Source organism: Myodes glareolus, chromosome 4, assembly GCF_982192425.1.
Source record: "Myodes glareolus chromosome 4, mMyoGla1.1, whole genome shotgun sequence".
Taxonomy (NCBI): Eukaryota; Metazoa; Chordata; class Mammalia; order Rodentia; family Cricetidae; genus Myodes; species Myodes glareolus.
The window spans coordinates 2157969-2183499 of NC_142029.1; the positions used below are offsets into that span (position 1 = coordinate 2157969).

The 25531-nt window shown below is 46.1% G+C and overlaps 1 long non-coding RNA gene across 1 annotated transcript; it reads right to left on the reverse strand.

Moving 5' to 3' along the window:
• Positions 1-427: 427 nt before the first annotated feature.
• LOC148122185 (uncharacterized) lies at positions 428-5810 on the reverse strand. The gene is made up of 3 exons (XR_015737641.1): positions 5503-5810; positions 3960-4089; positions 428-3171 (listed from the first exon to the last, which is right to left on the reverse strand). It is a non-coding gene; the product is annotated as an uncharacterized LOC148122185 (long non-coding RNA).
• Between the last annotated feature and the right edge of the window lie 19721 nt (positions 5811-25531).

The following is a 25531-nucleotide window of genomic DNA, read 5'->3' on the forward strand; positions in this document are numbered from 1 at the left end:
CTGGAAGCAGAGTCCGCATAATCCCAAGAAAGGAAAAAGTTGTTTTGGTTTCTCTCTGAGGACTGAAGTTGAGTCCCAAACCAATCATAGGAAGACTAGGAGCTGCCGTGGGCAGCAGCAAACACTTGGCCATACTCACGGGCCCCAGCATCACTTCTCTCTGTGTGAAATGGTACTTTTTCCAGAACAGTAAAAGAAGAAAGTGTCTACTTAACAGGGTTCTGAACAACTCACACAACTGCAGAGGTCTCAAGAGAGGAGTGAGAACTATGGTCAGGGGTGAAGTGAGGTGAGGCTGGGGCAGAGTATCGTAGACCTCAGTGTTCTTAGACTCTCCCGAACATCATCTGACTCTCAAGAGCTAACCTGTTTCTCCAGAGGTTGTCTGACTCAGTGTCCTCTTGTTTCTCTGTTTGGCTTTACCACTCACTGTTGTCAACCAGACTAGAACAGCGTGACTTCGAAGCTACAGCTCCCATTAATGCACTGACTGCCCCCAGGCAGCTCCCTCAGTCTCCCAGCAGGCTGCTCATGTGAGTGACCTCTGGGGGTGCAGGGTCACAGAGACCCGCCCTGTTCTCTGCAGACCTTTATTGAGTGGCTTTACTGGTTAGCTCAAATGCAGGGGGCCAATAACCGACCAATGGAACAACTCTCCCCAAGTCTTGTTAAGTGATTCAATGAATTTATGAAGGTTACTTATAAAAAATATGGGTGTCTCCTAGGCATCTGCATTACTAAAAAGTCCCACATGCCCAAAGGGGTGACAACTCACAGAAGCTGCACCCCGAGAACTCCCTATCCAGTCTGCAGGCAGCTCTATGAAGAGCTCTTCCCAGCAGTTGCTTTCTGCTTGTATCACTGCAGGAAGGGGCCTCGAGAGTCTTGGAACAACTGAGTTTTCTGAGCCTTCTCAGTTTCCTCAGCTTCCTGAGGAGCAGGAGTTGCTCCGCACTCCAAGACGGAAGGAGTCCATCTAGAAGGAACTGGACCCAGCACCATGCTGCTCTTCCCTCTCAGTGATGTGACAGAAGCACCCTGGTCTGCACTGGCAGCTGTGCGGAGCGGGGGCATCACCACACAATCTGCTGTAATCACACCCGCTAGACACAGAAGCAGACGGTTGCATTAATATTTGACCACCTAGCTCTGATTACAGAATCAGAGAATTGCATCTACATGTGAATAGCCCCATGCAAGACTGTGGGCCTAGTTCTGTAGTAATAAATTACAGGCTATTACATTTGTCTCCTACAATTTGATTTCAAATATCTCTTCAATTAAAAACAAAACTGTTCATGCATCCAATCCCTAAGTCACACTATTGAATTATTTTAAATAAACTGCTTTTTCTGATTTGAATAGAAATATATGAAATTATGAAAAACAGTGAAGGAATAGGAAGCTCGTTGGGGCACCAATCATTTCTCGACCCAGAATTCTGGCAGTTTAAAGGAGAAACAAGGTAAAGTCTTTTCTCAAGTTTTCTTCACGAGGGAGTAATTTTAGATTTACACCGAAGTCTCGGGCACAATATCTCTCATTTCCTCTCACCTGACTTCTCCTGGTGGCAACATCTTATGTAACTATAAAACATTTGTCAAAACTAAGAAATTAACAGTGAACAACACTGTTAGCAAAACCACAGAACCTATTCAGATTTTGCCAGTATTTCCACAAACATCCCAGCTGAGGTGCACGGGAATGGATAATGTCAAACTACTGAGAAAACATTGTGTTTATATTGCTTGATATTTTTGAGCAGTAGAATACAGTATATTGTGTATGCAATCGCTCCATTGGTGATGGGGGAAGGTAGGGAGACTACTTGAAGTTTTCTTTGCCCAAGGAAGTTTGACCTTTAGAGAATCAGGTGTGAGGCTATAGGGAGGGGATGGCTAAAATGTAGCCCCAGTTTCTTGCTTGACAGAGGTACAGGCTCCTTGGGATCCTAGCAGCTGGCCTGAAGAGGCCATTTGTTATTTCCCTTTTAAAGAGCAAAGGGCATAAGTCAGATCAAGCATAGCGTTATAGGCCACACAGCACATAGAGGAGATCCTGGCTGGCTGCTCTCCTCCCTTCTTCCTTCCTCCTCTATGGTTAGGCCTTGGCCTATGAGACGCATGCATGAACAGGTCAGGTCTTGTCTCAGCCTTTATAGAGCCTAGCAAGGAAGAGAGCCACCTCACCAGCAATTACACAATTATAGCTCTGGTCAGTGCTAAGAGATGAGGTCCCAGGGGTCCAGGAGACCAAATCTGGTAATAAGGAAGCCGAGTTCCAACAACCACAGATAGATGCTGATCATCTGGGGCAAAAAGGGCAGTCTTGGAAGGGGATACAACCTGAGCAAGGCTGAGAGCAGAAAGAGTGTTGACATGGTCCTTTGCCCAGAGGCCCTTGGTTGAACAGATGAAGGAAGTTCTTGGTCATGGTGTAGTTAAGAGATATTTGTCCAAGAAACTATAAACCCAACCAATAATGGTTGCTGTAGAGCCCCAAAGTCCACCATAGCCCTGCTATCTCCAAGTCCCTCTTAAACAGCCCTTGGATTCTCCCAAGAAGCCTACCTTCCCTTCCCTAGTCAATAGATGGTCTCCTAGTCAATAGATGGTCTCCTGGTCAATAGATGGTCCCCTGGTTAATAGATGGTCCCCTGGTCAATAGATGGTCCCCTGGTCAATAGATGGTCCCCTAGTCGATAGATGGTCCCCTAGTCGATAGATGGTCCCTTAGTTAGTCAATAGATGGTTCAGAATGCAGCCACCTGACCTTCCTAGTCACTCTGGCTGGAGTGGATGAGATTTTGTTCTCCTGGCACGGTCTCAGCTCCTGATGTTGTTGGTAATCCTGACAATACAGTGACTCTCTACTGTCACACGGATCCTCCAAGTTGTCAGGCAGTCTTCTGTCTAGCTGAAATCACAGATTTGTACATTGGACCCCGTAGAACTGGAAGCTGATGTGGGCTACTTGGTCAACTCCTAGGAATGGCTCAGGGAATGTTTTGAAGATGTTAAGGGCTCTGTATTTAATAGCAGGCTGGGGAACCAATCTTGGAGTTGTGTGGATAAGGCCACAGAAATGGAACGGTCACATACCGCCACACAACCTTTATCAGTCCTGGGCTTGTCTCATCCTGTAAGTTCCCATCAGTCTCTGGAAGGCTGGCTGGGGTAGAGAAAGGGGGATTTGCTCATTTCAAGTCTCCAAACTTTCAAGAACACACAAAAGGAGACTCCCAAGAGTAACTTGGGTAGAACACACACAGGAAGCTGCATGCAAGACAGTTGTATCTGCCCACTGCTTTCATTATATCTCCTCGGGCCTCGTGACAGCCTGCTGGGATCCAAGCCCACCTAGCCTTGCTTTCAGAGGTGAATAACACACAGAGTCTTTGTTCTCTCCAGGTGTGGGCTGACTGCTGATCTCTCTCTCTCTCTCTCTCTCTCTCTCTCTCTCTCTGTGTGTGTGTGTGTGTGTGTGTGTGTGAGAGAGAGAGAGAGAGAGAGAGACCTGGTATGCGTTCCTGTGTATGTGTGTGTGTTCCTCTGTGTGTCCCTGTGTGTGTGTGCTTCTGTGTGTGGTGTGTATGTTCCTCTGTGTGTGTCCGTCCTGGTGTGCGCTCCTGTGTACGTGTGTGTATGTGTATTCCTATGTGTGTGGAGGCTAGAGGTCAGTGGGAGGCATCTTTCTCACTCATTGGTCATCTTATTTTTTGAGACATTGTCTCTCACTGAACCTGGAGTTGACTCAGCTGGATGGATTACTCAGTGATTCTGGGATCTCTGATCCCTGCCTCCCTATTTCTAGGAGTACAAGTATGTGATAGCATGCCTGTCTTTTTATGTGGACATTGGGGCTCTGAATTCATGTCCTCATGCTTACATAGCGAGCACACTGCAGCCTGAGCGAGGTCTCCTACCCCAGTACTGACTTGACACTATTGAGAAACTCACCAGTACTCTGTGCCTTGGGAGGGCGGGGCCATGAGCAAAACTTGATATGCAGAGGCCGTATGGGAGTCACATCTTAAAGTTTGGCTAGCAGGAAACTTGTGGGCAAGTTTAGGCAAGATGAGAGAACATTCTGGGCAGAGAGAACAAGCAGATGTAAATGCATGATGGCGTAAAAAGGTACAACACTAAGGAAGATAGAAGTCATTTATTATGACTGGAATTCTCATCTGGCAAGAAAACTTAAGCTTGCTTACATAGTGAGGGGCAGATCACACTGAAACATCAGACTGCTTACATAGTGAGGGGTAGATCACACTGAAACATTAGACTGCTTACATAGTGAGGGGTAGATCACACTGAAACATCAGACTGTTTGCACAGTGAGGGGCAGATCACACTGAAACATTAGACTGCTTACATAGTGAGGGGCAGATCACACTGAAACATCAGACTGCTTACATAGTGAAGGGTAGATCACACTGAAACATTAGACTGCTTACATAGTGAGGGGCAGATCACACTGAAACATCAGACTGTTTGCACAGTGAGGGGCAGATCACACTGAAACGTCAGGCTTCCGGTTAACGTCTCTAGACCTGCGCTTTCTGATATGGTAGCCACAAGTCATAAGTAACAACTGAACGCAAATGAATTAAAATACATTTTAAAAATCCAATACCTCACACCACCTGCATTTCAGGGCACAATAACCACAGGTGAGCAGGAATTACACTGGGCAGGTATGAAATAGGCAGAGAACCTACCTGCCATCATGAGAGCTACTGACGGCATCTGATTGTAGGAGACAATGGGAGAACAACCATAAGCAATGGAGAACCATTGGCCATGCTATACTGTGTCCATGTTTGGATTACACTATGCAGTCACTGGAGAAGACTAAGAGAAGCGAGTGATCAGCTGGGCTTTCATCACAGGCGGTGAAGACAGCGCTGATAATGAAGTGCTTGAAACACCAGCATATGGACCTGAGTGTAGACCCCCAGCACCTACTGGTAGGTGATCGTAATATCATCACTGGGAACATGGAGACAGGCAGTCCCTGGGGCTGGCTGTCTAGTCATTGTAGCCGAATCAGTGAGTTCATCGTTCAAATAACAATATTCACATAATATTATTATATATAATATTGACATATATACTTATAATAACTGTTATGGTTATTATTTAAAAAGCAGACTGAGGTAGAGGAAGACACCTGACATTCATCTCTGACCTCTACACACACAGCGTCACACCCATGCACACATGACACAGACGTTGACACAACCTGGCCAGCTGGCTGACACTGTAAGTTTGGCTCCTTTTGCCTGGACCATGCAAAGCTGAGCAGGCCAATGCTTCCCTTTGGCCCTGGTATCCTCCTACCCTACCTTAGAAGACAGAGACTTCCAGAAGCTCATGAACTAGCGAATCTACACATCCAACCCAATGACAACGGTCTCACTCCGTCTCCAGGAGGACCTGGAGATTGGGATGGAAACCTAAAGAAGATTCCCAAGGCAAAGGCAGAAATCACACATACCCAAGACTTGCCTTGCTCAAGTGGAGAAGACTTAAGTTTTCTGTATGGGCAATAAGTCAAATGTTTTCCTGAACTCCAATTGCCTATTGTTGGGAGACCACAAAGGCCTGAAGACTGTTTTCAATACTGGTTAAGTCTGAACAACTGTTCCTTTTCCCCAGCTGCTACAGTTGGGAAAGTTGATGAATCCTTGTTGAGAGAATAATTAAGAACTACAAGCCCAGTGTGCCACTGACTCAGAGGGAACACCTAGCAAAGAACTCCACTCCAGGCTTCTGTGTTCTGAGGGTGTGGACATCCCCACGGGAACCACAGTAGAATGTGAGAGCATCACCCTCATGTTCCTGGCTGAGTCAGATAGGGATGGGAGTCTGGCAGCCTAGTTCAAGGCCCGGAGTTGGCAGTCAGCTGCAAACAGGCATTCCTGCAACACTTAGTTCATGGACCCAGAACCCTCACTGTGAGCCAAGCCCTGTTGTAAACTAGCTGGAAGAATCCATTTATCCCTCACAGCCACTTGGGAAGCTGTCCTGTTGCTGTCTGTACAGAGAGAAAACTAAGACACACAGGTGAAGCCGGTTACACATGCTTTTACGGCTATCAGTGTTCAAGTCAAAGATCTGCACACTGTGTACTCTGAGGAAGTACATGAGTGGGCCAAAGCCCTGGGGACCCCAGTTACGCACTGGGTGTTGTTAGTGCTTTGACTACTCTGATGATGGCTACCCTCTGAGGGAAAACAAGATCTCTCCTGAATAAGGAGGTCCTATACATTAGTGGATTCAGCCTCAATGGGACCCCTTTCCTGTGTCTCTTATGCCCTGTATGGTCACATTGCAAGCTTCCAGTTGCCTTCTATGGAAAAATGCAAACAGAGACTGCTTGTTCAATAATCACACAGAAACTATATTAATTACAACACTGGTGAATAGCTCAGGCTTATTCCTAGCTAGCTCTTACAACTTAAATCAACTCATTTCTATTAATCTGTGTATTACTATGAGGCTGTGGCCTACTGGCAAGGTTCCAGCCATGTCTTTCTCCTTTGGCAGCTACATCGTGTCTCCTTGACTCTGCCTACTGTCTCTATCTCTTCCAGACTGGTTATATTCTGCCCTGCCATAGGCCAAAGCAGCTTTATTCGTTGACCAATAAGAGCAGCACATATTCAGAAGGACATCCCACATCTTTGAGAGGTGTTGGTGGCGCCTGACGTCAAAGCATGGCATGCAGACACACAACTGGTGATGCATACCTGCAGGCTTTCCCAGCACCCAGCCAAGCACACCTAATGCAGGCTCTCCCACATGGCTCCCCTTGTAGGGAGGTGGGTTCGCCCTGGGTCCTCACCACCAATGCCAGTGGTTGGTATGTGTCTGTCTAAGAGTGTCTTCAACAATTTTGCATACATCTCAGTGGGCAATTGCTACCCAAGGTTGAGTTTATCCCAAGGACGTCTCCAACCAAACTCTAGACCTGGAGTCAAGGACACAGTATCTGTAGAGATTATTTACATTCTTTCATTGTCCAGAGGTCAAGGACACAGTATCTGTAGAGATTATTTACATTCTTTCACTGTCCAGAGGTCGATACCAAGTATATTCCTTAACATCTTTCCACATTAAGAAAAAAATATACTTTATTTAAAACATGTGCAAGAGGTGACTATGAAATCACATAAAAGTAATAAATATATCTTATTTTTTGAGCCAGGGTCTCTCACTGAACTCAGGACTCACCAATTTGGCTAAACTGGTTGGCTGGGAAGCCCCAGGGGTCTTCCTTTCTCTGATTACCCCGTGTTAGGATGACAAATGCGTGCCACCATGATTTAGGGATCTGAACTCAGGCCCTCAAGCTTGCATTGCACGCACTTTCCCAACAGGTGTTTCTGCAAACCCTGAGCCTTCCTATTTTAAAGACTATGTTTGACCTTGTAGTCTAACCTAACGCTAAGAGTCTCGGTGGAGGGTCAAATGTTAGTGGGGAACTGGGAGACTGCATTGCAGTGAGCTGACCCTGCAAAGGTTGGCCTTGAGGATCTGTTTATTTTCACAGCAAAGCCTGACACTGCTTATGAATTTATTGTCCCCATTGTCCAACTCTTGCAGTGCCTTCTCGATGACAGTAGCCTTCTCACTCCCACAGCTCCTAGTTGTACTGTTGTCAATCAATGTAGGAAGGACTCCTTCAGTCTTAGCCTACTGGAACTGGTTCACAGCGTTCTTTCAGGAGATCCACTGGTCCCTTCGGACGCTTCCTGTCCCATCTCCAGCTCACAGGACATATGGAGACACTGATTCCCCTGTCAAGACATCGTTATCTGAGGCTGCACTGCCAACAATGGCTTGAAGAATAAGTACTGCATGGAATCAGAAACGTGGCTTCTGTCATTTCTAAAACTGCCTCATTTCTTCTGTTGTACAGTGGATCTGGCCTTCCTCCCAAACAGAGCTGCACCACCCTTACGGACACAATGCTGTCCCTCTGGGTCACTCCTCAGTGTCAGGGACTTAGAGGGTTTCTGCTCAGTTGACCAGTATGCTCTACAAACCCTCTGTCCTTCTCCTCAGATGCTAACATTGCTGGATGCTAATATTAAAGTCCTATCATTTCATAACAAATGATGGAAGCATTTTCCCCACTGTGTTCTGATTTGTGATTAGGTTGCTTTCAGCATGTAGGAAAATTCCAACAGAGATGTAAATTCTCCTGTGTATACTTTTTGCCCCAGGCCCAAGAAAACTTAAGAATTTTCTGGATCAGTTTTCTATAATGAAACCCAGACATCCATCCAAGACAGGGCCACCATGTCCCTTTGGATGTGAGGATTATTTTATTTTAAGATTTAAGGTGTTTTCATTATAGCAACACAAGTGTATGGTAATGAAACAAAAACAAAACCAGCAACCCTCAAACAAAGAAGCTCACAATGAAAAGCCAGTCTCTCCCTCAGTTCCAGCTCAGCTTTAGTTCTTATTCTTGCTGCTGCAATAAAACTCCCTGCTGAAAGCAACGTAAGGGGAGAAGGGCTTCCTCTGACATAAGTTTGCGTTCAGTCCGTCATGGCGGAGAAGGGAAGGCTGCAAGGAATTTGAGGGCATGCTCCATCACACCCACAGACGGGAAGGAGAGATCCATGCTTGTGCGTCAGTCACTTTCTCATTTTTATACAATCCCGACCCAGGGACTGGTGCCACCCTTAGTGGGCAGGCATTCCCACCTCAGTCAACACAATCAAGATACCCCCCCCCAACTGGCCTACTCAGAAAGGAGCCTGACTTGGATGACTCACAGTTGTGTCTAGACGCCTATGGCCTGTCAATCAACAGTCTCACAACCCTCCTCAAGGTACAGACCCTCACCAACATCTTCTTACTTACTCTATTCCCAGGACTTTTTCAGAAGCCTTTTCCTGTATCCTAGATCAGGTTTCCCAGAACCACACAGCTCAAGTGCACGAGGGTCTGAGGCCAGAGGGAAGGAAACAGTGTAGAGCAAAGTGGGTCTTTGCTGGAATCCGCTTCAGATTGTCTCTGTGGGGAACTCTGGGCACGAATGGAAGCAGAGTCAACCCACATTGAGGAAAAAAATTTCAGTGGGCTGTGGACTGAGGGATGCTCTTGGTGGAGGGGATGTCAGCCCCTTCCATGGGGTTTGATGTGAGCTGTTTGCAGCCTACAGGGCTAGCAGAGGGGCCAGATGCTCTGGACTGGTAATGGGTACGGAGAGAAGGCAACAAGAAGTCAGATTATTAGATTAAATGGTGGAACAAGCTTGTAACTCTCAAAGCATGCTTCAGGGGAAACGTGGGCAGTACATTCAGGCACAAGCTCGACATTCATATTTCACCATAAATTAATCTGTTCGACATGGCTGCCAGCTAAGGCAGGTCCTTTGGATGACACAATGGAATAAGGCGTGGAAAGTCTGGGAGAAAGAAAGTCATATGTCCTAGCCATGTTGGGCCAGGTTCTTTGCAACAGCTTGGAAAATGGCAGGAAGAGCATAAGGAATAACAAGACGCAGAGAGGCATTGGAGGCTTAGCGGGATCCTAGGCATCCGGCCCTGAGTGATGGGAGGGAGAATCTAGAGGTAAATGTCTTTGTGTTTACCAAGAAATAAAAATTATCTCTTTCTTTCCTGTGTTCTGTAGAAAAGTACAACACAAAAAGATACACACATGCACACACACACACACACACACTTCCCAAAGTCCATCTCTGAGCACCAGCCCTTTGGTAATGAAAACGGCTCTTCTATTTTGCTTGACTTTTGGAAAGAGATGAAGTCTTCCTCTTCCTGAAGGCTACAGGTGTTCCCACTCCAGAGAGAAAACAATAACAGAGTCGAAGGACTCACATCCCAAGCAAAATGTTCCTAGCAGTCAACAGGGCCCCTGGGAGTTCAGGCAGGAGACCCCTCCTCACAGCTGCTGTCACAGGACCTCCTTCTGAGGAGCAAAGAGGCAGGCTCCCTCCGCACCCCAACTCTCCACTACATCCTTCCTAGCTACGGTCATCATTGTGCTGATATTCGCTCTCCTGTTCCCACTTCCCAAAATGCAAATATCAGAGACATAGCAATATCAGAGACATAGCTCTGTCTTCATTCAAAATGAATGCACACACACACGCACATGCACACACACATCAACTTGTTTCATCTGAGAGAGCCAGAAAGGAAACTCCTGTTTACTCCAAATCCAAATAATAAGGAGGCTCAAAGAGCCAGAGGTCATTTGGCACAGCACGGCCCTGGGAATGCGAAGGCGATGGAAACCATCTGGATTAGAGAGTTCGTTCCCAAGGCCACTCCCTGTGGGCAGTCCGCAGCCTCGCTTCTAGCCCCATCCGCACTGGCAGTGAGAGGCCATGTAAGGTGATAGAGCATTGAGGAAAAGCTGCCAGCTTGTGTCTTCGGTTGCTCTTGCAAAACTAAGGACAAGCAATTTATCAACAACGGGGCTGGGCACAGCGGTGTATGCCTGTACCCTCCTCTTCTCAGGAGGCTGGGGTAGGGGGGACTGCTGGAGCCAAGGAGCTCAGGACCACACGGTAAAAAGTTCATCTTAAAGAAGAAAGGTTTGGGCTCACGGTTCTGGAGACAGCAAAGCCCAAAAACAAGGCACTGGCCTTCCTTAGTGTGGCTGTTACTTTTCTCTACCATTGAGGCCAAATACCTGTAAAGAAACAATTCAAGGGAGGAGGGGCTGCTTTGGGCTTATGGTTTGAGGGTCTGGTCAGTACCAAGGAAGCTGAGGCTACTGTGAGACTGTGAAGCTACTTGGTCACATTTCCGCAGATCGGGAGCTAGAGGAAGAACACTGTGCTTGACTTGCCTTCTCCATTTTAGTGCTTTTAATTCCCTGAGCTCAGCGCATGGTATGGTGCCACCCAAATCCAGGGCAAGTCCTGTCCACTCTCTGGAAATACTCTAAAGACACACCCAAAGGTGTGCCTCTGTGACGCCCTAGGTGTTTAATAATCCAATCAGATTAGCGATGGAAACTAACCCTCACTCTCAGCACCTGGCAAGAGCCCTCTTCCAACATCGTAACAGGGAGGGCACCGCATGCCAAGGCAGAGCAATGTGTCAAAATCCAGATTCTCCTATAGAAGATGGGGTGCAATCATGGGGTGTCCCCTACTTAACTCTGCAATCCTCATTACTTCCCCAGAACCCATCCTCCAAATGCCAGTAATTCGTACATCTGGGGATTCAGTTTTCAACACATAAACTTTAGGGGGAACATATTTAAATCATAGCAGCCAGGCAAAATTTAATAATAAATTTAAAACCCAGTGGAGAGGTTCCCCACGGGGGTGTGGGGAACAGACCTGGCTGGTGACTACACAGGCGTTTATTGTCCAACAATTCATGAAGTTTTACAGGCATGCCCTATGCTGTTTTGTATTTTTATGGCTTATGGTGGCCCACTATGACCTCTTCCGTGCATGCTCTTCCTGAAGTAAAGTGGCACCTGCATCTCATATCTCTCAACGGAGCTTCTCACCGCCAGCATTTGGGTGACTTGGTTCCCTTGTGATCCAGGCTATCAGAGGACTTCAGTGAACTTATGGTTCTGTCTGCTGGAAGCAGAGGTCACATGGGCTTCAGTACAGAGCCTGGCTGCCATGGTTTAAATGTTCCCCAACACACACCAGAAGTTCCTGTGTTAGAAGTGGGATCTTCGGGTACATATGTTAGTGATATTTGGAGGTCAGGCTTTAGGGGTATAGTTAGGATTCAGTGAGGTTGGGTAGAAGGCCTCATGATGCTAGCACTGCTTTATAGGAAAAGAAAGAATAATCCAGACTGACGATACATTGTTGGGGCAGGTGGTGATGTATATTTTTTCTATACACCTAGCAGAACTTTAATGTTGTATTTCATAACACAAATATTTTAAATGAGAAGACAGCAGAAGTATTTGCCAGTGGGGGTGAGGGGGCCTAGAAGGAGAGGGATCTGGAAGGGTAGGCTGGGCACTGTGGCTGAGTTTGGGGGGTCGTGGGACTCAGTTTCAGGTTTGGTCCCAGGAGAGGAGAGAGCGAAGGACATATAGCCACCAGCTCATCATCAGAGCGAGAACCCAGAGTAGCCAACACAAAGGCCTGACCAGGGGAGGGCAGGAGGAAGGAAAAAGAAAAGGACAGTGGGAATGACGGAGGTGGCTGGTAGAGGAAATGGAAGGAGGAGCCTTGGTGGGACCACTAAGGGGGTCTCAGGCGGGGTTAGGCAGAAACCACACCATGCCGAGGTGATGAAGGGAGACATCTACGCTACGTTTGGTGCTGGAATATCCGCAGAGAGTCCCTAATGGGAGAAATTAGAAATCCCTCCCTGTGCTGCTGGGGATTAAGGAATTGAGGAGGGATCCATAACACGACAGACCGTGTTCCTCTTGGAAGGTGAGGAGCTTCGTACACACTCCTGCAGGATTAGTTTGCCCTGACAGTCATATTTAACAGTCTTTTACTTTGCAGCCATCTAGCACCATTCAGTTGGCTCCCACACGCACTGTCTGTTAGTGGCCATCTTCCCCTCCATCCACCATCTTTTTATATCCCGTGAAAATCATGAATCTAGATCTAGTGAGCTCAGGAGAGCCGTTGCTGAGTGTCAAGTCATCAGGGCGCATTTCTTCTGGAAGATTCTACTCCCCTGACATCCACCCAAGCTGAGAGCGCTGCAAAGCTTTGATTCCTCTCCATGCATCGTGGTCTCACGAACATCAGAGGGGCCATGAACTTGTGACGGAGCTGAAGATGATCTTGAACTCCTGATCCCTCCGCCTCCTTCACCTCTCATGTTCTGTATTTATCGGTGAGCACCACGACCTCTAAATCAGCCTTGATGTTTGAAATTCACCTCTATGGTCTGGGGGCCCAGCCCGGAACTACTGTAACAAACAGGATTGCTGAGCCTGGGACTTTCAGTAGTGCTGAAGTGTAATCTTAAGATTTACTCAACTTTTAAGTAGTTTTATTTTATTTATTAATCTGTGTGTCAGGGCTTTCCCCTAGTGCATGTTAGGGTGCACTACTGGAGCTCAAAGAACAACTTTCCAGAATCTGTACTCTCCTTGCATGGTGGGCCCTGCCTGGGGATGGAACTCAGATCATCTGGTTTGTGCAGCAAATGCCCTTATCTGCAGAACCGTTTCTCCGATCCCTCGTTCAACTCCGGTATTTGACTTCCTTGATTCCAAACACCTTAGGACTTATGTCAAAAACTAAGCCAAAACAATGCGGGTCATTCCAAGAACAACGCATAAATCAAAGTCTTCAAAATATACTTTTAAAAAGTAAATATGAATTTGTTAGTGGGGGAATTGCTACTTTCTGGTTTCTGGATTTAATTTGTAAGCGTGCTTTACAGACCAAGGGCACAGAGCTGAAAGAGTACATCTTACGGTACTCCGGAGGCTCCTGGAGCCCGCACAGAACAGATAAAACAGCTCCACCACCTTTTGGGGGGTCTCTGGGAGGCAGCAACTGCAGGAAGTGTAGAGGAAACTCACAGTGCATAAAGTCATGTTGGACCCTGGCACCCTGATCTCTTGACCCAGCGCGGGCTTAGGGGCTGGGACTGAGAAGTTACACAGCTTCTCTATTCCTCCTTTCCAGCACAGTGATTACAGCTTTGTCAGAAAACAAAGGGTGCGTTCTTTGAAGGAGAGTCTTTTAGGTTTTATGCTGTCTGACCGGAACTGAATGCACCTACAAAAATTTTTTGTCATTTGTTTTGAATTTCTTTCCCTGATCCTGATTGCTATTTTTTCTTTATTTAAGAGTATTTAATCAATAAGATATACAGACCAATTGGTATAAAGAACATGGATCTTAAATAGTCAACCCAGGGAAACTTTTCCAAGGACAGCCAAAGGAAAGCAAGCAGAGGGTAGATATTGAGAACTTGCCCCTGCAAAGTACCATCACCAGTCATTAGTAAAGACTCCAGAGTTGGTCCAAGGGTGAGAGTTACAAACCCGGGAGGTTTCAGGTGTGCCCCACCTCCAGGCGGTTGGCTTGAGAAGCTGGAGGCAGACAAACTAGAAGGGCAGCGTCTCTGTGATTGACAGAGGACTAGATCAGCTGCTTCTGTTGCTGCTGTAACTAAACCCCTGACAAGAAGCAACTGAAAGGCACGTTTATTTGGCCTCATGGTTGAGGGTACTCCATCATGGAAGAGAAGGCAGAGCAACAACAGGAGAGGAGGAAGCAGAAAGGGTAGCCCACAATAGCCCACTCCCCAAAGACTGCACAACCTGCTTCTTCTGTGAGCCAAATCAGTGAGCTTATCTGACTTTCTCTGGTTCCAAGTTGGAAAGGTTGGGACAAAAAATAGGGGATCCAGCAGTCATGGCTGGGCACTGATGGTGCTAAGCCATTTGGTGCTGGCTCTGTGAGCTGCTTAGGTGGTTCGGGTTCTACTACCACATGATCTGGTCAACGTTCCCTGGTAGCCAGTACTGTACTGTACACGTTTATTCCAGTCTTCACCAGAGCAGCGTGGTTCTTGACCTGTATGTTTTTACGTTGTGTGTATGTGTGTGTGTTTGTGTGCACACACACATGCACACATGCACACATGCAAGCACATACTGTGCCACAGAGCCAGGATGGAGGTCAGAGGACACTTTTTGGACTTGGTCTCTGGAATCAAACTCAGTTATCTGGCTTTCACCAGGCACCTTTACTCACTGAGCCAACTCAACAGTCCGGATTAGCACACTGTGTTTGGAAATTTTGAGAACATAGAGTACAGAGCATTAGAGCCGCTTCCCACCAGCAGAAGACCCTTCATGCACTTAGGAAGGTGATCGTTCACGAGTCAAGACTGGGTGATACTTCCAGGAAAGACTGTTTCTAGGATGCGTTTGCTCTTGCAACCTAGGAAAGAAAGACTATGAAAAGAGAACAAGGAATTGGTGCTTACTTGGGTCGGTACCTTCGTACAAGGAACAGGTAAGACGAGGTCCAGGTGACGCATGAGACGAGGAGAGCAAGGCTGGGGTTGTAGGAAGAAGAGCAGTTGGTGAAGGAGGGTGAGGAGGGAGACTTCTAAAGCAGAACTAAAGACATGGCTGCCATCACACTGGGCTTCTGCAGACTATCTCTCTTCTGTTTCCATAGAAACACACACACACACCATTTCCCAACGTCCCTTGCAGTTAGTTAGGTGTGATCATGTGATCATATGACCATATGACTACTTCCTGGCCAATGAGATTCAAGCAGGGGTGATCACTGAACTCTCCAGGTTGCTCCCTGAAGGTTCTTCCCTTCTCCTTTCCTATTGGAATGCAGACACAGAACTACAAAGCATTTTGGCAAGGACACCATGCTAGAGTTGGTGGAGAAGCAAAATTGACATCGTCTGGGTCCTTGCATCACCATCGTTTATGCACTAGATTGCTTACATTCAGGTTGTTATAGGGGAGAGTGTGATTCTGAGACACTGGGATTTGGGGTGTTCTTATACTCTGTTGCTTCTGTGTCTACGTCTATCCTTCTCCGTCTCCCCATTCACCTTGCCTGTTGTTTATGTGGAATCTAGTGTGTTGCCTCCCGGTACAGCCCTGGGAATGTGTCCCAAGACCAGTCCCATTGCTCCTATCCTCAGGATATCTGGTGGGATCAGCTAAAGAGAACAAAAAGAAACTGCAGCAAAGGCCAAACAAGCTCTTGGCTCTGGCTCCAGGGTCCCCACCAGCAGCCAGTTACCAAACTTGAATCTCAGACTTCACACTGAGAGTCAGTCTCCCTGGCAGATTGGTGTCCAAAAATTAACTGCAGCTAGTTTGAGTGTTTTATTACTATTCTTTCTTGCACACAACTTGACAGCTCTCAGGCTCAGGGCAACAACTTCTTCTTCTTCTCTTTCTTCTCCTTCTTCTTCTCTTCCTCTTCCTCCTCCTCCTCCTTCTTCTCTTCCTCTTCTACCTCTTCCTTCCATTGCAGAATGTTAGTTTAAGATGTGTTACTTTTGTTTATGTTGTGGAATGTTTGTTTAATGATGCAATGGTGTGTTGCATTCTTTTGTGTTGCATCTCTTTAACTCTGTGAAGCTGTGTTACTTTGCCTGCATAAAACACCTAATTGGTCTAATAAAGAGCTGAATGGCCAATAACTAGGCAGGAGAGGAGTAGGCGGGGTTGCTAGACAGAGAGACTAAATAGGAGAAAAAGAGAAGAGGGAGGAAGAGAAAAGGAGGAGAGGAGATGCCAGAGGTCAGTCCCCCAGCCACCCAGTCACACAGTCAGTCACAGAATAAGAAGGGAAAAAAAGATATATAGAATAGAGAAAAGTAAAAGCCTAGAGGCAAGAGGTAGATGGGATAATTTAAGTTAAGAAAAACTGACTATAAATAAGCCAAGCTAAGGCCGAACATTCACAAGTGAGAATAAGTGTAACATGAGGGGGCCTGGCTTGCTTGTAACATGATGGGGCTGGGCCTGCTTGTTGGGGTTTTTGTCCTGCCCGGCCCCTCAGCTGTTTAGTCCCAGAGAAAAATCACACTGAGATCTCTATAAGTTATAAAGCTGATTGGCCCATTAGGTCTAGCCTCTTACTGGCTAACTCTCACATCTTGATTAACCCATTTTTCTGATCTATTTTAGCCATGTGGTTCTGTACCTTTTTCAGTGGGGCAGCTCACATCCTGCTGCCTCGGTGATCTGGGCAGGAGTGGGAGGAACCAACTTCCTCCTCCCCAGAATTCTCCTGCTCTCCTTGCATGATTTCCACTTCCTGTCTGTTTTTTCCTGCCTACACCTCCTGCCTGGCCAATCAGCATTTATTTAAAACATGATTGACAGAATACAGACAATTCTCCCGCACCAAATAAGTTTCTGTGTATTTATCTGGGAGCTGGGTGGTGAACTCTCTAAGTGTAGTGATATTTCATTTGTATTTTGTTAAATAAAGGTTGCCTGAAGAGCAGAGAGGAAAACCCCCCTTGTCAGCCTTACAGACCAGGCAGTGGTGCCACACACTTTTAATCCCAGTAGCCACACTAGTTTGCTATAGAAACTGGGCAGTAGTGGTGCACACCTTTAATCCCAGCCCTAGAGAGGAATGTAAAATGGGAGGAGACAGCTCTCAGTCAGTCTCATTCTGAGATTCCTGGAGGCGGGATTGCCATTTTGAACTGAGATAGAGGTAAAAGTCAGTGGCAGGCAGTTTTGCTTTTCTGATCTTCAGGTTGAACCTCATAACTGTCTCTGGGTTTTTATTAGCTGTGCTACACTTAAGGAGCTGTAAAAGAAAACAACAAAAACCTACACCTTCCTCCTCCTCTTCCTGAAGGAAACATCTGTTCTAACCCTGAATGTGCACATCAGCTGTGCTCACAATCACTTTGGTCATTCTTTTCTCTTTCTTTTATTTTATATTTCATGTCTTTCAGCAGTTCATCCCAGATCACTTCATTCTAGGGCCCTTGGTGCGCCTCAAGGAGGCCCAGCTCCCGCATACCTACTGCTGGTAAAGCAAGGACTCCTCACTTCCCTGCCCTATTGCGCAATGAAATTAGCATTCATAAAACTTCCCAAGATGCTGCAGAAACAAGCTCCTATCTGCAAAGCATCATGGTCTTCAACGGGCCCCTTCCATTACTGCTTGCTGGAGTTTCCCAGTGACATGTCCTTGGTTTGTGCAGAGGACAGCCGAACTGTAGTCTCTACCACTTCCTCTTGCTTGATTAATTATTGCCAGACTTTACCGTTCTCCAGACTAGAAATCAAGCCAGCTGAACTAGCTTTGTGTTCAGGGCATTTCCCTCCAATTATGCCAATTCCATTCTCGACCCTAATTATATCAAATATGCTCCCATAATTTCCACTAGGTGAGCTACAAAGTGCCCGGAGCGCAGCTCAACCTCTCCTCACGATGACTCGATTAGGAAGCGGTCACAGATATGGAAGCATATGGTAGGTTTCTTCCCATGCTATTATACTCAGGGTCACCTAAAATGCTGCCAGGGCCCCGAATCCAGTGCCAGGACCCCACTGAAAGCAACTGTGAGAGGCTGTGGGCTGAATTTTAAACTTGAAGCCTTCTCAACAACAGAACCTGGGGTGCTCCCTCTCTCTTCCCTTCTTCTCCGCTCTCTCTCTTCCTCTCTCTCTCTCATACACTCTCTGACTGCTTTAAGTATTCCCATTTTCCCCATGTTCCCATACAACCTGTCCCCCACCCCCTTCACAACTGTCATTCAGCAAAGTTCGACCAGTGAGCGGCTCCTTCTCAAGGACAAATCTTGGCTCTCCATTTCTGCAGCACGAAGGGCTTTGTTTGCTTTTTGTTTCTGACTGTGTTCCAGATGGATGCTTCCGGCCTCCCTGTTTACCATGGGACTCACACAGGCTCTTGCTTCCCCTCATTCTTCTTCAGGCACCATCTTTCTCTGAGCACCAGCGGCCAGGGAAATCTCTCCGCTAAACACTTCCTGTCAGATACAAAGAGCAAAAACATCCCAGCCTGGAAGTGGGAACTGGAGCAACTTGGCTCTGTTTCCTCCTACAGAAGTCCACCAGTATTACCCTTTCTAACAGTTAGCTGAGGGGGAGTTTAGTCTATGAAGACAAACATGTCTCTTTATGTGAATTCTAGGATCCACACCCAGCTTCTCATGATTGCATGCCAATCATTTTACCCCTGAGCTATCTTATTTTTTGTTTTCTGTTATTTTAGCTTATTGGGTTTGTTTTTGAGATAGGGTCTTACTATGTCACCCAGGCTGACCTTGAACTTATTATGGTCTTTCTGTTTCAACCTCCTGAGTCCCGGGATTCTAGATCTGTAGCACCATGACTAGCTACCATTAGTGTCTTAATAGGAGCTCTCCAGGGTTTTGCCACTGTATTATCCCAAGACAGCTTTCTGTACCATCAGATATGTGAAGATTTATGACTGTTCAGGATTCCAGGCCACATTCTCTGAAAGGTCTAAGAATAGTCTAGTTGGCACTTAAATGTACAGAGGATGTCTCACATCACATCCATAGACAAGGCCATTGGAAAAAAGGAAACATCTCTGCTCAAAATCTCAGCAGAACGAGTAAAAATATTCCCTGTAGGGAGAAAAAGAAAGGAAGAGAAGAAGAGAAAGGGAGGGAGGGAGGGAAGGAAGGAGGGAGGAAGGGAGAGAGGGAGGAAGGGAAGAAGGAAGGAAGGCAGGCAGGCAGGCTGGCTGACAGACCAACAGAAAAGTCAAAGCCAGTAAAAATTCAAAGTCAGCAGTTCTCAGATGGGCAGGAGCCAGATTTATAGCTAACAATCCAAGTGGGAGCAATGACTGGGATCTGTGTACCCGTGCAAGCCTACATGCCCTCCTTCCTGAGAGAGATCTAAGGACACGTCCCTGCTTTTCTTGCTTAGAATCATGTTGCATTAATCCCTTCTTCATCAGATGAGGAAATAAGAAGAATTGCCTATTGAAGAATCCCTAAAGACTCTGTGTAAGACCAGAAATGAAATTATGTAAGAATAGATCAGAATAAGGGACATTTGTATTAGGCTTGACAGCAAACTTCAGGCTTGGATAGGCATCCATTCTTTTGATCTTTACAATGGCCCCACAAGGCAGACAAAACTGACAGTTTTTATTAATCTCATTATGGGATAGAAGAAAGGCTCCACGGGGTGTCAAAGACTCCAGACTGTCCTGGGTCCATTTTGTGGCTTTTCTTACACCATCAAGGCATAGTAGACGGAGGAGCTATGGATTAATAACTAAAGAGAATTGGAGCTGGAGGCATTGGCCCATGTGAGGTCTTGGATCAAGGAGTGGAAGGACCCTAAACACAGTTGAAAGTTGTGTGGGCCTTATAAGATGGAGAGGGACTTTATAAGTATATAACGTACAAAATGGGGCTGGGCAAAGAGGGTTTGGTGGGGATGAGTGATCTGTGCTGTTTCTAAGGAATATGTGAAGCCTTCAATTTCAAGGAATCTTGTCTTTAGTAAAGGGCTCCATTTGCTTTGGTGTATGAGTCAGGGCTAGGAATCCACAGATCAGTAGAGTCTCAAATTCAGGTTTCTGGAATCCATAGTACAGAACATTTTCCATTTCAGCAAACAGTTTGTATAGAAAATAATAACAAAAATCTCTTCTTTGGGCTGGACGTGTAGCTCAGTTGGTATGGTGCTTGTTTAATATACGTGAAGCCCTGGACCTGTCCCCAGCAAAGCAGAAACCAGACGCGGTAGCAGACACCTGTAACAGGAGCATTCCAGAGGTGTAGAGCTAGGCGGGGCAGAAGTTCAAGGTCATTCTCTTTAGCTACACCACCAGTTAGAAGTAAGCTGGGGATACATGAAACCATGACTCAAAAACAAAACTGTGAGTTATAACAACATGTGTCTTAAGTGAAGTGAGAAAAAACAGCCACAAACCTACACTCACTGGAGGTGGGAGCCCCGTCTGCTGGAAGCAAATGCAGCTTCCCTAGGGGAACCCAGTCGTCTTTCCTTGGCATGGGGATGCCTCATTGGGTTCCAACATAGGTTTTTGTGTTTTGCTTAGTTTTTAAAATTATGTTTGGTTGAGGCATATGTACAGATATTTCCCAGCATTCCTGATCCCTTTGGCAGGCATGTTTGTGGTTAGGGCTAAGCGTGTCCTGCAGTAGGACCTGACTCTGGCTGACACATGCCTTTCTTTTACTTTGCTTAAGACATGCATGGCTATAATGCAGGTTTGTTTGTGAAGCTGGTTTGAAAGAGTATCAGGTAATAATCTCTTCAGACTTATGGGTCCGAAGACTTATGAGAATTCTCTGCACAGATAATAATTTTTGTTGTTGTTAAGCAAAGGTAGCTTTTTTCTCTCTCCTTCAAAATCTGTGTCTGCTGGATATTTTATTACATTTATTTTCATGGGTGTGTTTTTATGTGCCAAGGCTTGCATCTGAAGATCAGAAGAGACAATCTGAGGGAGTCCATTCTCTCCTTTCACAGCATGGGTACCGAGGATCGAACTCAGATCATTCAGGCTAGAGGACAAGTGTTCTTACTGCCAAGCCATCTCATGGCCTGATCTTCATATTAACTTTCCTTGTTTTGTTGCATTAGGTAGGACTTACAGTACAATGCTAAAAAGAAGTGGTAAGGGGAACATCCTTGCAGGTCTCTGGGTCTCTTTTCTTTTCTTTTTTTGGGTTTTGGTTTTTCGAAATGGAGTCTCTCTATGTAGTCCTAACTGTCCTGGAACTCACTCTGTAGACCAGGCTGGCCTTGAACTCAGAGGTCTGCCTGCCTCTGCCTCCCGAGTGCTGGAATTAAAGCCGAGCACTACCACCGCCTAGCTTGGTCTCTGGGTCTCTGGATTTAATGTGATATTAACTGTAGGTTTTGTTCAACTTTTCCACGTGTCTTTTGATATTCAATTTGTTCAAAATCAGAATCTAATAAAAGTTAATCTGCCTGTGATCACTCATTGAAATATGTATTTTTATAAATATGTATATGTAAAATACTTCATTTGTTGTTTTGAAATTAATGTGTCAAAAGACACTTATGAAGTAAATATCTTTTACAGCTGATTTGTTCAAAACAGAATGCAACCAAAGTTAGCTGCAATTTTTAATTTATTATTATTGCTGTTTGTTGGGATGTTGTTGTTTTGAGATAAAGTCTCACTACGTGGCCTTGGATGGCTTAGAAATCACAACATAGACCAGGCTGACTTCAGACTCACAGAGATTCATCTGCCTTTGCCTCCCGAGTGCTGGGGTTAAAGGGATGCACCACCATGCCTGGTCCTTGTTTATTCTTTTTAACATAGTACAGTTGTTTATATTGGCAGTGATAAAAGCATACTATTTGATACATATTTATTGCATATTTGCTTTTACTTTAATTTTAAAATTTAAAATGCTTATATATAACATATATGGTACCATATACATGCCACAGCACACGTGAAGTCAGAGTATGACTCAGTGGAGGCAGTTCTCTGCTTCCCCCATTCCATGGGCTCAACACTGAACTCAGATCACCAGGTTTCTGCGCTGTGTGCCTTTACCTGCTGATCCATTTCTGGGATCATTGCACACCATTTTCCTAATGAAAGCTTCCTTGTGCATCCATGCACTGCAAAAGCCACCTATTTAAGGCACTTGTGCCAAGGCATAAGAGATTCTTGATTTGCTACCCCATTCAGAGTGGTGTTGCCATCTCCCCCAAAGGAGGCCCCGCCAGCAGCTGTCACCCTGCTTCCTCTCCGGCTAAGCCCTGGTGGCTACTTCTCTGCTTTCTCTCACGGTGGATTTAGTGGTTCTTGACATTTCATCCAAATGGAACCTGGAAACATGTGGCCTTTCGTGCCTGGTTTCTTTCACTTAGTATCATGTTTTCAAGGTTCAACGGCATCAGAACACGTTCCATTAATTCAGCCCCTTTTTGGATGACATCCCATTGACTGGATAAACCAAATTTGCTTACTCGGTTGGTGGACATTTAGGTTGTATAGACTCCTTGGCTCTTACGAATGAAGCTGACGGTGAGCAGTTCTGTGCGTATTTTTGTGTAGCTCTATCGTGTGTGTATGTAGGAGTGGGATTTTCAAGTCACGTGGTAACTCTGTGTCTAACACCTTGTAGAAATGCCAAACTCTCTCCCAAAGTAGCTCCAGCTTTTTGTAGTTCTTTATTGAAATAAAAAGGCAAGCTCTACTGAGGAGTTAGCAACGGGTTCCACAGTTCCCTGAATATCTGCTAGCTTTGCTGGAACGATGGACGTGTTTCTGGTTTCATGCCTTCAAACGAGCACACCAACCGTGCCATGTAAAAACACACACTCTCTAAAAGCAAGAAAGTATTCCAGCGGGTGAAGCATTGTCCAGCTAAATTATGATGCAGAGAAACATCAGTTAAGTTCCTGTTGGTCAGCCTTGTTGGAGTGCAGCTGGGGAGAGACCAGGCTAGGAAGGGGGACAAGAAACAAAACAACAATTTTGCTAAGGTCAGAGGTCACTTTCTCCAAGGCAGAGAGTAGAGCTAGCATCTATCTGGAGAACCCACACTAATTTGGAAAGACATAAAAGCAGATGTATAACACCTGTCTCGGGGTGCGGGGTGGAGCCCCATCAGCAGGGTTTGCAGACACCTGGGTTGGGACTGTCCTCACCAAAGTGGTGCTGCTGAAGGTGACCTTGGGGCAGATCCGAGGCACTGAGTCTCTGAGCAGCACAGCACTGGGGAAGGGAGGGTTTCTGGCTTCACTTGGGGAGAATAAGGGTGCAGTCGCTCACACAGAGCTGGAACCCAAGAGACCAAGGGCAAAACGAAAGGGAGAAAGAAGGAGAGAGAGAAGGATAGAGGAAGGGGGGGAGAGAGAGAGAGAGGGAGAGAGAGAGAGAGAGAGAGAGAGAGAGAGAGAGAGAGAGAGAACAAAAGTGGCCAGCCACAGATGAGAAAGAGTACAGCACAGAATGTCAGAATGTCCCATTCACACAAGGCTGGTTGGTCTGGGGCCCATTCATCCCCCCCCCCTTCCTCAACCCCTTCCCATCCCCCCTCCCACCATCTTCTCCCACTTTGTTTAGGACCCGAGTTTCTCCTTTGTGATGCAAATGGATTTCAGGAGCACAGAGGACCAAGTTCTTTGCAGCTGAAAAGCAGGAGTTAAGGTCCTGGTGGCCTGTGTGGCCTCTAAGAGTCTAACAGGGAATCAAAGTCCTTCATCTTGGTGTGTGAGACCGGTTCCCGTCCAGGAAGCTCATTGATTCAGGTAGACCGGCTGGCCAGCTGGTCCAAATGATCCTCCTATTTCTGCTTCCCTGGAGCTGGGATTAGAGATACACACCACCACACCCGCAGTTTTTAGAAGGGTCTGGGGAACAAACTCAGGTTTTTGTGCTTCTAAAACAATTGAGTGAGTCATGTCCCAGTCCCCTAAAATTCAAGCTGCAGCCAAAGCAGGGGTTAGAAAACAAACACAGGCGACCTTAGAGAAAAAAACAGTTACTGAATTGAGAGAAGCAGGCAGAAGGCCATGGGATGTCACATAATACGGCTGATGAATCCTTCACGGAGTCCAAGGGCTCTCTGGAAGAGCTGTCCCAGCTGACCGGTTGCTTAGGTGATGCATCGTCTTCAGCTAACTCAAAAGATGATGATCGCCTTTCTCCCTTTCTTGTGAGACTCCGGGAGAATGAAATCCATATATTTCAAGCAGGTGCATGTATTTCCTTCTCGTGTGAAATGAAACTGAGGAGATAATTTTAATGAATTATGGATGCTCGCTTTTTCTGATGGGGAGACAAGAGAGGCTGATTCTCTTTCCAGAGAAGTCTCTCCATCTGTCTAATCTATTAAGCAATAATTGAACGGGCAACAATCACTTCCATGAAGCATCTACTAATGATGCCGTTCTACAAACAGTCTCTGCATTCAGAAATGCCAGTTGCTAAAAATGGACCATGACATCACCGAGGGTACTGGAGTTTTTAACAACTCCCAGATTCAGGAACCTAGACCTTGAGAAATGAGGGCTGTTTCTGTTTTCTTTCCCCTTTCCTGAGATCGCCCCAGATCTCACCCCATTTGTTCTGAAACCTTTGTCCCGCCCCCATCCCAATTCAAATCCTTTGCAAACTTCTGTGTCGTTAATCTTATAATGCATCCAAAAATACACCATTTCCATTAACTGATTCGAGTTCTTTGCCTCATTCAGCTTCCAGACAGCTGACAGCGTGAACACGGCAGCCCAGGTCTGTTCCTTCCTTCCTTTCTTTTCAATCTTGCAAACAAAGAGTTTGGAATATATCTGAATTACGATTTGTTTCAGCTATAGTAGAAACCAAAGTAACACTGGCTTTTTATTAAATATAGGTTATTTTGTCTCCTATGAGTTAAACCAGGGGCAAATTATATGGGCAAGGTAGCTTCATGACCGTCCAGGACCCAGGCTCTTCCTATATTGCTTCTAGACCTTCTTACAAACATGTCATTTGCCTCTTAGTCTAACATGGTGCTGTTGCTCAAACTGTTGGGTCAACATGTATGTCCTCTGTCCAAAAGCATAGGCCACATGTGCTGGGTGAAGGATTCCTCAGCCATGTCATTTGCCACTTGCCTCTGCCTCCCAAGTGCTGGAATTAAAGGTATGCGCCACTACCGCCCAACTCCTACCTCAGTTCTTATCTGGTCATGTATGACAAGTTACCCCCAAATGACATTGGCTAAATGGATCGCGTTCACAACAGGAGCCAGGTTGCTGAGGGAGAAAAGGACCACAAACATCACAAAAATCTTCCTCTTTCCATGGCAAAGTCATTACCGTGAGTATGGGTGCTAACCTGTTCTGCAACACAAGGCTCATTGCAGGCCAGAATCCCTGTCGTCCACTGCGGCTCAGTGCCACAAAGATGCTCGCAGTTGACAGTGACGGCCTGAGTTCAGTCTTCAGGACCAACGTGGTAGAAGGAGAGAACCACCTGAGTGTCCTCTGACCTAGCCACAGACACCCCCAATGTGATAAAAAGTTAAATAGCTTTTTGCGTTAATTATGTTTCT